The following is a 12,488-nucleotide window of genomic DNA, read 5'->3' as shown; positions in this document are numbered from 1 at the left end:
TACACTAAGTGTTATGATAGAGTCATACCATACAAAACGTACTGAAAGGAGTCACTCAAGGACTAGGAGCCATGTTTCCCATGAACAGGAAATGTGGAAATTGAAGCTCGAGATAGATCACTTGCATAAGAAGTTGCGGCGAATGGAGGGTGATAGAAGGAATTCATCACCCCCATTAAGTGATGGATCAATTGAGAGTAAGGATTGTTCATATAGTCATAGGTCAAAAACCCCATCCAGTAAGTCCTTCTCATCTTCTCACTTGGATAAACTGGAAAGGAGCAAGTTCAAGCGTGGGCAGGGATCATCTCATCATAGCTTGGGGAATGACGAAATGAGTAAGGCACTTCGTTAAATCTCAAAGTCACCTTTTGTTAGGAGAATTAACAAGGCTAGACTTCCCCACCGTTTTTCACAACCAATGTTCAACATCTACAATAAAGGGTCTGATCTAGTAGAGCATGTTAGCCACTTCAATCAAAAAATAGTTGTTCACTCTGGTAATGAAGCTCTCATGTGCAAGGTATTCCCCTCCAACCTTGGACCTGTGGCTATACGGTAGTTTGATGCTTTAGAGGAGGAGTCAATAAGGTCCTTCGAAGAGTCAACAAAGGGCATTTGGTGCTAGATTTGTGTCGTGCAGTAGGGTTTCCAAGCCTTTAGACTCTTTGTTGTCTATGGCAATGAGGGAAGGTGAGACTCTTAAGACCTACTCAAACAGATATTAGGAAACGTTCAATGAAATGGATGGGAATTTTGAGGGCATGGTAGTAAGAACTTTTAAAGTAAGGCTACCAACAGAGCACGAGTTGAGGAAGTCATTAACGATGAAGCCTACACATAGTATGCGCCAACTTATGGATCGCATTGATAAATATAAACGAGTAGAAAATGATCAGACCCAAGGAAAAGGCAAAGCAAAAGCTTTCCCTAAAAGGAGGGATCCTCAAGGAGGAGGATATCATAATAACCGACCTAGGAGAGATTTCCCCAACCAAACACCATTGGCGGGTGCTCAAGTGGTTAGCTCGTTGTTTAAAGAGCCAATTTATCAGATACTAGAAAAGATTAAAAAAAAAAAAACTGTATTTCAAATGGCCCAATAAGATGGGTAGAGACCCATCCAAGAGAAATCAAAGCCTTTACTGCCACTATCATTAGGAAAAAGGACATACAACAGAAGATTGTTGGACTTTGTGTGATCATCTAGGTCAGCTGGTGAGGGCAGGGAAATTGAGGCAATTTTTGCACCAACCTGCGGGTCAGTTCGGGCAACCCGAAGCTGGGTATCAAAAGGATGGAGCTCCTTGGCCAGCCCTGGGCACAATTAATGTCATTTTTGCCAGGCCCAAAGGCGACGTTGGTACCTACTCGGGGGTTATGTCTGTAGTTTCAGGTCTCGACTTGGAAGATAGGAGTTAGGCTTTCAAAAAGGCTAAAGTGGTGGCTATACCTACCTTGGGTTTCTCAGAATAGGATAATAAGGGAACATTCCAGCCACATGATGATGCCTTAGTGGTAACCATTCGGATCGATGGGTATGATGTAAAGAAGGTCCTAGTAGACCAAGGGAGTGGAGCGAAGATTATGTACCCGAATTTGTATAAAAGGGTTAAATCTCAAGCTCAAAGACTTGGAGAAATATGATTCACCGCTAGTGGGCTTTGATTGGAGATTGGTAATCCCCCGCGGGATGATAAGGTTACCTGTGCAAGCTGGGGATGAAGAGGTGTAAGTTAACTTTATTGTAGTCAAAGCCTATTCCCCTTACACAGTTATCCTGGCTAGACCGTGGCTTAGCGCTATGGGGGCGGTATCATCAACTTTACATTTGAAAGTTAAGTTTCCCACGCAGGGAAGAGTGGAGGAATTGGTGGGAAGTCAAGCAATGGCTAGGCAATGTCTAGTGGTAGCTATTACATAATATCCCGTGGATCAAGTTGTGGTGCAAGAGGAATAAATCCCGTAGCAACTAAAGAGTCCTAAAGTTTGACTTGGGACTAACTCACATAAGGTATTGTCCAAGGAATTGGAAAGGGTTTTGATCGGTCAAGATGAGGAGAAATACTTTCAAGTAAGGTCTTAGTTGCCACCCTTGAAGAAAGCAGCATTGGTGAAGTTTTTGGAAGACAACATCAATGTGTTCACCTAGAGTACTTATGAGATACCCAAGATTGATCCCGGGTTTATATGTCACCGGTTGAATGTGAATTCAGATGTGGTCCCACGAAGGCAACCACCTTGGCGTTTGTCAAAAGAACATGCTGAGGCAGTAAAGGTTGAGGTGAATAAACTTAAACAGGGGGGGGGGGGCAATCAAGAAAATCTTTTATCCCGAGTAGCTGGCCAATACTGTGGTGGTGAAGAAGAAAAACGGGAAAATGGCGTGTGTGTGTGTGTGTGAATTTCACAGATTTAAATAAGGTTTGCCCGAAGGATCCTTTCCCCATTCCTCGAATTGATTAATTAGTGAATGCAATAGTGGGACATCCTTGGATGAGTTTCTTGGATGCTTTCCAAGGGTATCATTAGATACCTTTAGCATTACTCGACTAGGAGAAGACTGCTTTCCGAACTTCTACTAGCAATTATCATTATCAGGTGATGCCCTTTGGCCTTAAAAATGCAGGATCCATGTATCAAAGAATGGTGACGCGAATGTTTGAACCACAGATTGGGAGGAATGTAGAGGCATATATTGATGACATGGTGATAAAGAGTAAACAAGTTACGAGACACTTGACAGACTTGGGGAAGGTGTTTTCAGTATTACGGGAACATAGACTACGCTTAAACACATCTAAATGCTCTTTTGGGGTCAGCTCAGGAAAGTTCCTAGGCTACATGATCACGCACCGAGGAATCGAAGTCAATCTTGACTAGATTATAGCCATTAACAGTTTACATCCTCCTCGAAATCCTAAAGAAGTACAGAAGTTAACAAGGATTGCAGCAACTCTAAACAGATTTATCTCTCGGTTAGTAGATATGTGTCATCCATTTTTCCAAACTTCTCCATAAATGGAAGAACTTTCAATGGACCGAGGAGTGTGTTTTGGCCTTTGAGGAGCTTAAACAATGTCTATCACACCCTCCTGTCCTTTCTAGGCCCGAGAAGGAAGAGGTATTATATGCATACCTAGCAATTGATTACGCAGTCAGCTTGGTTCTAGTAAAAAATGAGAATGGAATACAAAGACCCGTCTACTATTTTAGTAAATCTTTGCATGAAGCTGAGACACATTATTTACCCTTGGAAAAGGCAGTGTTGGCCATTGTACATGCCATGAGGAAGTTTCCACATTATTTTCAAGCACATACTGTGGTGGTGCTCACCCAGCTCCCCTTACAAACACTATAAAGTAAATCAAATTACACGAGCAGGATCGCTAAATGAGGAACCATGCTGAGGGCCTACAATGTTAGGTATATGCCTCGTACTACCATAAAGGTACAGGTCTTGGTAGATTTTGTTGCAGAGTTTACAGAGGGTATGGCCGATGATGAGAAAAGGGTAGCAGGTCTTTTAATGGTCTCGGTATCCGCTATTGCCAATTGGGAAGTGTACACGAATGGAGTAGCTAATTGAAAGGGATCAGGAGTAGAAATTGTGTTGATAACCCCCGAAAAGCTGGTGATGGAGAAATCACTATGTTTGAGTTTTCTAGCTACAAACAACGAAGCTAAGTATGAAGCATTGTTAGTTGGAATGACAATGGTTAACAAGCTAGGTGGAGAAATCATAGAGGTGTATTCATATTCATGACTGGTTGTAGGACAAGTCAATGGTGAGTTTGAAGCTAGAGATGAACGCTTGCAAGGGTACCTTATTAAGGTAAGGCAAGCCCAAACCCATTTCAAGAGCTTCGTTTTGAGGCAAATCCCTAAAGGACAGAACTCCTATGCAGACTCTTTAGCTATGTTGGTAACCTCTTTGGGGTCAAACTTGCCTCGGGTTGTCATTGTTGTGGACATGGCTAGTCCTAGCCTTGTGGAAAAGCCCTTGGCAGGAGTGCATAGTATCCAGGTTGAACCAAGTTGGATAGACCCCTTGGTTACATTATTAAAGCAAGGACTGTTACCCGAGGATAGGAGTGAGGCAAAAAATATACGCAGGAAGGCCCCATGTTATTGGTTATCCGAAGAGCATAAGTTGTATAAGTGTTCTCATTTGGGACCGTATCTACTGTGCGTGCATCCAGAGGCAGTGGAGCCTTTATTAGAGGAGCTGCATGAGGGGATTTGTGGGAGTCATACTGGTGGGAGGTCTTTGGCCCATCAAGTCTCACCTAAGGATACTGGTGGCTGAGTATGCAGAAAACTTCCTAAGATTATGTTAAAAATGCGACCAATGCTAGAGGTATGCCCCAAATATTCATCAATCAGGAGGGGTCTTGAACCCACTTTCCAGTCCTTGGCTGTTTGCTCAATAGGGCTTGGACATAGTGGGGCCATTTCCATGAGTCACAGGAAACTGAAGATGGCTCCTCGTCAGGACAGACTACTTTACTAAATGGGTGGAGGCTAACCTCTTTCCAATATCAAGAATGTGAATGCCAAGAGGTTTATCTAGAGAAACATCATTACCAATTTTGGGGTCCCACACACACTAATCTCAGACAATGGGCTTCAATTTGATAGTAAGGCCTTTCGAATATACTGCAGAAAGTTTGGAATCAGGAATAGATATTCTACTCATGCTTACGGAAATGGGTAAGCCGAGGCTACAAATAAGGTCATAATGTCTGGACTAAAGAAAAGATTAGATGATGCAAAAGGAAGGTGGGTAGATGAATTGCCCCACGTATTCTGGACTTATCGCATTACACCTCGAAGATCAACCGAAGAAACTCTTTTCTCAATGACTTATGCAGCTGAACTAGTAATCCCTATTGAATCAGGGTTCCCAAACTTAAAAACTGATCAATTCAGTGTTGAGGAGAATAACCGCTTGCTTTTAACCAGCTTAGAGCTAGTTGAGGAAAGAAGAGAGGTGGCCGTGGTGAAAATGGAAATGACGCATTACCAACAAAGGCTTAAGCAAAGGTATGATAAGAGAGTAAAGCTGAGGCCACTAGCCTCGGAAGACTTAGTTCTGAGAAAGGTAGTGGGAACGGCAAGGAACCCAGCCTGGGGGAAGCTGGGCCCTAATTGGAAAAGGCCCATACCGAATAACATCAATGGCTGGTGTCGGGGCTTATTACTTGGAAGACTTAGACAAGAATGTGATTCCGCGTCTTTGGAATGTAAATAATCTGTGACGTTATTATTATGAATAATATGAAGTCCTTTTTGTTCATTTTTGGTTCATTTATGTATTGTTGTAGCTGGGGGTAAAATCATAATCACTCGGTGCAAAGGTTTCTTAGTGTTAAACAGAACCGTGGTCTTGTCCGACTCCTCAGGTCACAAACCTTGGGTAAATTAATATTTATGCAAAAGTTTCTAAATGTTAAACAGAACCTCGGTCTTGTTCTACTCTTCAGGTCACAAACCTTGGGTAAATTAACCTTTATGCAAAAGTTTCTAAGTGTTAAACAGAATATCGGTCTTGTTCGACTCCTCGGGTCACAAGCCTTGAGTAAATTAACCTTTATGCAAAAGTTTCTAAATGTTGAACAGAACCTTGGTCTTGTTCAACTACTCGAGTCACAAACCTTGGGTAAATTAAACTTTATGTAAAATTCTCTAAGTGTTGAACAGAATCATAGTCTTGTCTGACTCTTCGGGTCGCAAGCCTTAGGCAAATTAGCGTTTGAACAACATAAGTCCCTGATAAGTTAAGTTTTGTTTGAAATTTTGATTAAGTGTTAAAATACTATTATGGTCTATGTTAGGTGTCAATTCAATAACTGCCTCAAGATTCATTCAAGTTTGGAAAATGCAATATTTCCAATATTAAGTTAAGGACAATTTGGTAAACTTCAGTTAGTACTTAAAAAAAAAAAAAAGAAGACAAGTTATGCTTAGACAAGTGAATGGAGACAAAAAAGGAAATTGACTATATTCATTCAAATCAGAAGTTTGATTACATTTAGAGAAAGATAAGGGCATCAGCTAAATCTGGCCTAAGTACAAAATTGACTTATATTTTTTTACCTATATTCTATGGCTAAGTTACGTCGAGACCTCTTTCTCTTTTTCTTTCTTCTTCCTCTTCAGCTTCTCGACTTCAGCAACCTCCTCTGATTCCATGTCCACCACGACAACAAGAGTTGGTTGGTCTTCTTCTTTTTCGGCAACGGGCGTAACAGCTGAAGTGGTTGTAGGTTTGGCTGAGATGGATGCCGAGCTTGGGTCAGCTTGGGGTTGAGTAAGTCTGGAAGCAATGCGTAGAGCTGGAGGATAGTACACCTTGTCAGCAGCCTAAAGCTCTGATTTAGCATTGACTCTAGCAGCATTGAGGGCTTCATTCCAAGCCTCAAGGTAGAAAGCCTGAGCAACATCCGTAAGTTGGGCTATCAGACTTTGGGCAGTTTTAGTCATACCCGCATCATAAGTAGCCTGCTCTGCCATAGCTTTTTCAGCGTCTTTGGCCTCCAGCTATTTCTGTTGTTGCTTAGTCTTTTCTATGGCCAATGCCAATTGAGTTTTGGCTTTCTTCAGAGAAGCCCTTGTCTCTTTAGCTTGTTTCGCCAAGGCTGACTTAGCATTTTTCCGTGATTTTTCCACCTCGGTCAAGTGGAATAATGTTTCCTTGAGCCTTTTCTTGGAGTAAGCATGGGCCTTCACGGCTAACTCTAGCTTGCCCTCAGCCTCACGAGCCTGGCCCAAGGTATGGTCCACCTACTCCTCGACAACAAAGACTGCTTGCACAGGCTGTAAGATTATTAAGTGTAAGTACTTATGAAAGTTTTAACTGAATTTATAAAGGTAGGATGTTAAGTGTATACCTTGGCGAGGTCTCTCTTAAGTGATAGAAAAACCTCATGCTTTCACAAAGACTGGAGCTCGTGCATGCCTTTGGGAAGGAGAAGGGCCTTTTCTATGCATTCAGATAAAATACCTAATCTACCCTTCTGAGGATCCCTAAGGGTGGCGTCGTCCATGATTGAGTCCCCTGAGCTCAGCACGAATGAGGGGTTCCATATGGAGGCCTTTGGACATTGTACTCCCTCGAAACCTTTTGAGGACTTAGATGGGGCACTCTTTTTTCTGTTAAGCCCTTGTTATTCGGGACTCCTTAGCATGTGGTTGCTGCATCGAAAGGATGATTTCTCCCTTTTCAGCATCTTCAGACCCCTTGCCCCTTTTTCTCTTCTTTTCAGCAGCATCACCAGAGGACGTACGTGCAGGGGCAAGAGTTAGTGGTTAGGGCACCACAGGGGCTGCGGGAGAAGCACCCCCAGCATGGGTGGTGAGCAAGGCAAGTAAGTCCGAGGTTTTCTCCTCCAACACCATGCCTTCAAGAATGTTAGTTGCCTCCTGGTTGGTGCTAACTTGGGCAGGTGGTAAACGACGGTGAGAGGGGCTTAGGAGGTCTTCGAGATCCTCTTACTGATAAAAGACTTCAAAATCTTTATCTGAAACCTTTTGAGTGGGTTCGGGTGCATGCTCCTCGACCTCGTCATCAGAAGGTATAGGTTGCTCCTAAGAGTGGAGTAACTTAGTTATGAGCGGGGTTAGAAGTTGTGCATCTTGAGTTCTGGATGGAGGAGGAGTTGTTAAAAAACCAGGGACCATTACATCAATTAACGCTAGCCTCAGATCCTTAGCTTTGATTACGTGCGTGGGGCTTTGAAAATGGTTGGAAATGGGTTTAAACCCGAGGATTACGTGCATTGCCTGAAGTTGGCCGTCTTTGTGAAGGAAAATCTCTGACTTGAGGATTTGGTTTAGCTCGAGAAAGTTCACTAAACTCTTAACCGAGGCGGTGTGAAATTCGTCTACCAATGAACATATAGCACAAATCATAGGTTAGTAAAATTCCTTATAAAAGTTTTTTAGTAAGTATAAAAGCCCTAAGCTCTTCTACGGTCTATGGGAACCTTACATAGTTCCCAATCTTGTGTGAGACAGTATAATCCATCATGCTAGTTTCCCAAGACGATGAGGAAGTCCTCGTCCATGCCCTCATTTAACTCAGGCATACAAGAAATTAACCTAACAGCTGGGACCTTACATTTGATGTAGTAATTGGTATCCTTCCCCTTCTGACAGTTGTACACCCAATTCACATCATACCAAGTGAGGTTGGTCGCAATCTTTCGGTTTATCATGTCTATACTACCGAGGACCCTAAAGAGGTTAGGGGAACATTGAAAGGGGACAACCTATAGTTGATAAGGAAGTCTCTAGTAACCCTACCCATGGGAATTTCTATCCTGCCTTTTATGCAGGTGATTATCGGAATCACTACTGAACCAGGAGGTTTGTTTATGACTAGCCATTCACCTAACTCATAGTGTTAGAGTTCAACACCATTAGGGATCCTATATTTAGCCTTAAAGGCGACCATGCCTTCGGGGGTGTCCACTAGCCTAGCAAATCTACCCATGGAAATTTATGATCTAAGTAATAAAGAATCTATGTATAACAATAAATAAATCCAAACGCACCTACAAGCAATAGAAGAACCTTTCCTTGGACTACTGCTTCAACAAAAATTGCAAGATGAGTAAATGGAGCAAAATCAGCACCAGCATCTCCTTATATATAAAGGTAACAAATGAGTGGTAAATTTCCTGCTCATAAATCAGGGTAAATGAGGACTGTAAGATCACCATCGCACCATAGAATGTGGGGGGACAATTAGCCGCCTGACAAAATAAATGGGAAATCGTGGATATTGAAGTGTCAGGGATGTGCTAAAGACAGGTGAAGAGTCATTATCACGTGGGAACTCGTTTAGCACGTATCAACTGGGGTGGTACTACTAAAACCTTACATTTTACCTCAAAGCTAATAGCAAGGTTTTAAGGGGCTAATGTGGGACCTAAGGATCGAGAAAGACTAAGACTTTTATGACTATCATCCGTTTCTTAAGTGGAAGCACTTTAAACCCGAGGAACAGGTTTGCCCGTGGAGAGGAAGGGAAGAGACAAAATGTCTCTTGGAAACCTGAGTAGAAAGAATGGTGTTCAAAGAGAGAGTCAAGGTAGCTGAAAGAAGTTTCCTATGACAGCTCTCCTACTACCACCTCATTAAATGACTGGCAACAACTTTATCAACTGCATTGATGAGGAAATGGCCCTTGAACAATAGATTCACAGCTAAGCAACCCCTTCTACCACCTTCAACATAAGTCTAATGGGACAGGTGTCCTAAGAAGGACTTAAAGGCTGGCAAATGGAGGGCTAAGATGAGCATAGGAGTATATAAAGGAAGGGAACTTCCAAATGAAGGGATCTGGAAAAATTCAAGAAAAAGAGATTAGAACAAGAACAGTAGGAAGAAAGAGAGAAAGAACAGTGTGTATCCTTGTATAAGAACATCGTCCTCGGGTGGGATTGGAAAGAGCCATTAATACTATTTGTTCTTAACTTCCGTGCATTCCCTACCTATTTGAATCTTCGGACTTAAGCCCGAATTGTTTTATCCACTCTCTTAACAAATGTCTATTTGTTTGGGCCTAGTTGGGTGGTACAGACTTCACTATTTTAAGTGGGTTTGGGCTTCACTATCCAATTTTCGTGTCCTTACAATATGCATCAAAAAAAAGAAAAAAAGAAAAAGAAAAAGAGTTTTGGGTTAAGGGCATCTAAAGTTTAAAAGGTCCGAATCTCATCCAACCATACAGAATTTCCTCACAGGCTCACAACCCACTTTTAAAAAAAAAAAAATTATATACACATATATATATATATATATATATATATATATATGAATTAGGCTCATGGTTCATATTTTTTCTACATTACAAATTGGGCTCACAACCCATTTTTCTCCTCCATCATGGACTGAGCTCAAGGCCTATATTTTCTCCTCAATAGATTAAGGTCCATGGTCCTCATCATTTCTCTCATGTTTCGTGTACCACAAAATGGGTTTCCCCAATAAAATTCCACATTTGTACAAAATGGATTTTTGAGGGAAAATGCCCAATTACAAACTAGTTAGATTCTTTTAAGCATTAAAAATATACGGCCCACCCATATTTCTTGAAGGCCGAAATCTCAAACGGGTAAAACAATGTGTTTAAGCTAAACTACAAAGTCATAAAAAATCTATCTATATTTCAGTTTTAATGGGGAAAATCATAGCATTTGGGCTAAAAGCAACCAAAGTTATGAAAATCATTTGAGACATTACATACCAACCCAACAATCATGAATCAACAACACAACTTCTACACCATTAGATCAAATGATTTAACTTTTCCAACATGCATTGCTCAAAGATAAGAAAACCATTACCACACATTGGATTTTCCCTCTCTTCAATTTTCTACTTGCCCTTTGATTTCACACTTGGCCTTGTAACCTCTATTAGATCAACCATCCCAGACACACACTAATCTTCCTCACTCAGAAAACCCATGCCATCATGCTTCAATAGCCAAACACATCACAGAAAATTATTTCCTCCCTTCATTTCACTTAAAGCCCTTACGCATTTTCTTCTAAACAACTGATTCAGCAAGAAGATTTGGCCAACTCACCCTTGTGTGTAGTTGGTTGCTCTCTCTCTCTCTCTCTCAAGTTTGCCTCTTTAATATTAAATTATCATGATAATTTATTCTAGTTTACCAATTCTCTATTGTTGAATCCACATTTTTGTTACTGCTAAACTTGTATTGTTTTATTAATATTTTAACATTGGACTCGCAACTAAACTAAATATTGTAACTGTTTTATTTCACTTTTATCTAATCGTTAAATGTCCATTGTTCAATTTCAACTTATTGTTGAACACACATTATTCTGCTTTCATTTTAATATTACACCCATGTTATTTTACTAATTAATTTATTACTGGATAGAAATTAAACTATTGAGTTTTGTCTTTGGCCCAACATTTAACTTCAAGTTTGCTTCTTCTTCTTATTTATTTATTTCATGGTTTAACAAGGTTTGCCTTCCAACAACCCCCCCCCCCCCCCCCCCCCCCCCCAAAAAAAGCTACAATGCACATTTTTTTCAAGGAAAAAAAATATGAAAATGTTCTATGTTCATAACATTTTTACAACAAATCATAGATGGTTAGTTGTTATTGGTTCAAATTTGAATCTACCACTAAGATTACTTTTTTGCTCCAACAATAACAACTAGTAACAACATGTCACTTATGATTTGTTGTAAAAATGTTATGGATATATCATTTCTCAAAAAATATATATCTATCAATGGTTCACTAGTTGACTTTACCTTATTTGAATTATCTTCTAAAATTGAAAAGATAAGGGGTTGTTTGGTAAGAATATTTAAATATAGTTTTTTGTTTTGCAATCCATAAAATAGTGTGTCCCACATTTGAATTTATTGTTTGGCTAATAGTTTCTAAATACAGTTTTCAAAAAACTGTATCCTATTTTCTTAATTTAAAACAGGATTTTGAAAATGACTTAGGGAGTATTTTCAGAATAGAAACAATGTTTTTAATATCATAGTTGTAAATAAATTGAAAATAATAGACCCCACATATTTGTCCAAACTTTTTTATCTATTAAATTTAGGAGTTTATTTTTATCACAAAAAGAATTTTTACACTTCAAAATTGAAACTTATCATTTAAAAAACAATATGATGAGTTCTATTCCCTTAACAATATCCACACAAAAAAAAAAAAAATGTAATCTATAGATTCTATACGTTACTTTTTGTAGTTATATAAATATATATATATATATATATATATTTTTTTTTAAATCTCAAAAATAGAAATGGTCTCCCAAACAATTATTTTTGTTTTTAGTATTTTGAAAATTGTTCTTAAAAGTTGGTGCCAAGCACATAAAGTATAAAAATTATTATCTGAAAACTAGTTTCAAGTTTAAATTTTTGAAAATTGTTTTTATACTGTTTTGAAAACAAAAACAAAAATTCTCCTACCAATTAGGCCCTAAATAAACAATAATACATCTTAACTTTCAGTCAATCCTTAAAAGGAATTTAATAAAATTTTCACAAATTTTTGTCAAGATTTTCAAACCACGAATAAGTGAGGTCATCTACCCTTCTTTATAGGCAAAGCCACCAAGAGAAGTCAGCTACCCTTCTCATCCAACCACACTTTATATATATATATATATATCCATGAATTATGCTCATGGTTCATATTTTTTGTACATTAAAAAATGGGCTCATTTCTCTTCCATCATGAATTGGGTTCAAGGCCCATATTTCTCCTCAATAGACTATGGTTCATGGCCCTCATCATTTCTCTCATGTTTCATCTAACACAAAATGGGCTTCCCCAATAAATTTTCTTATCGGTAAAAAATGGGGTTTTGAGGAAAAAAATATGCCCAATTACAAACTAGTCAAATTCTTTTGACTAAAAAAAATATGCAGCCCACCCATATTTCTTGAAGGCCCAAGTCTCAAATG

Source organism: Quercus robur, chromosome 4 (assembly GCF_932294415.1).
Source record: "Quercus robur chromosome 4, dhQueRobu3.1, whole genome shotgun sequence".
Taxonomy (NCBI): Eukaryota; Viridiplantae; Streptophyta; class Magnoliopsida; order Fagales; family Fagaceae; genus Quercus; species Quercus robur.
The sequence above is the reverse complement of the archived record's forward strand: the minus strand, read 5'-3'. Positions refer to the sequence as shown.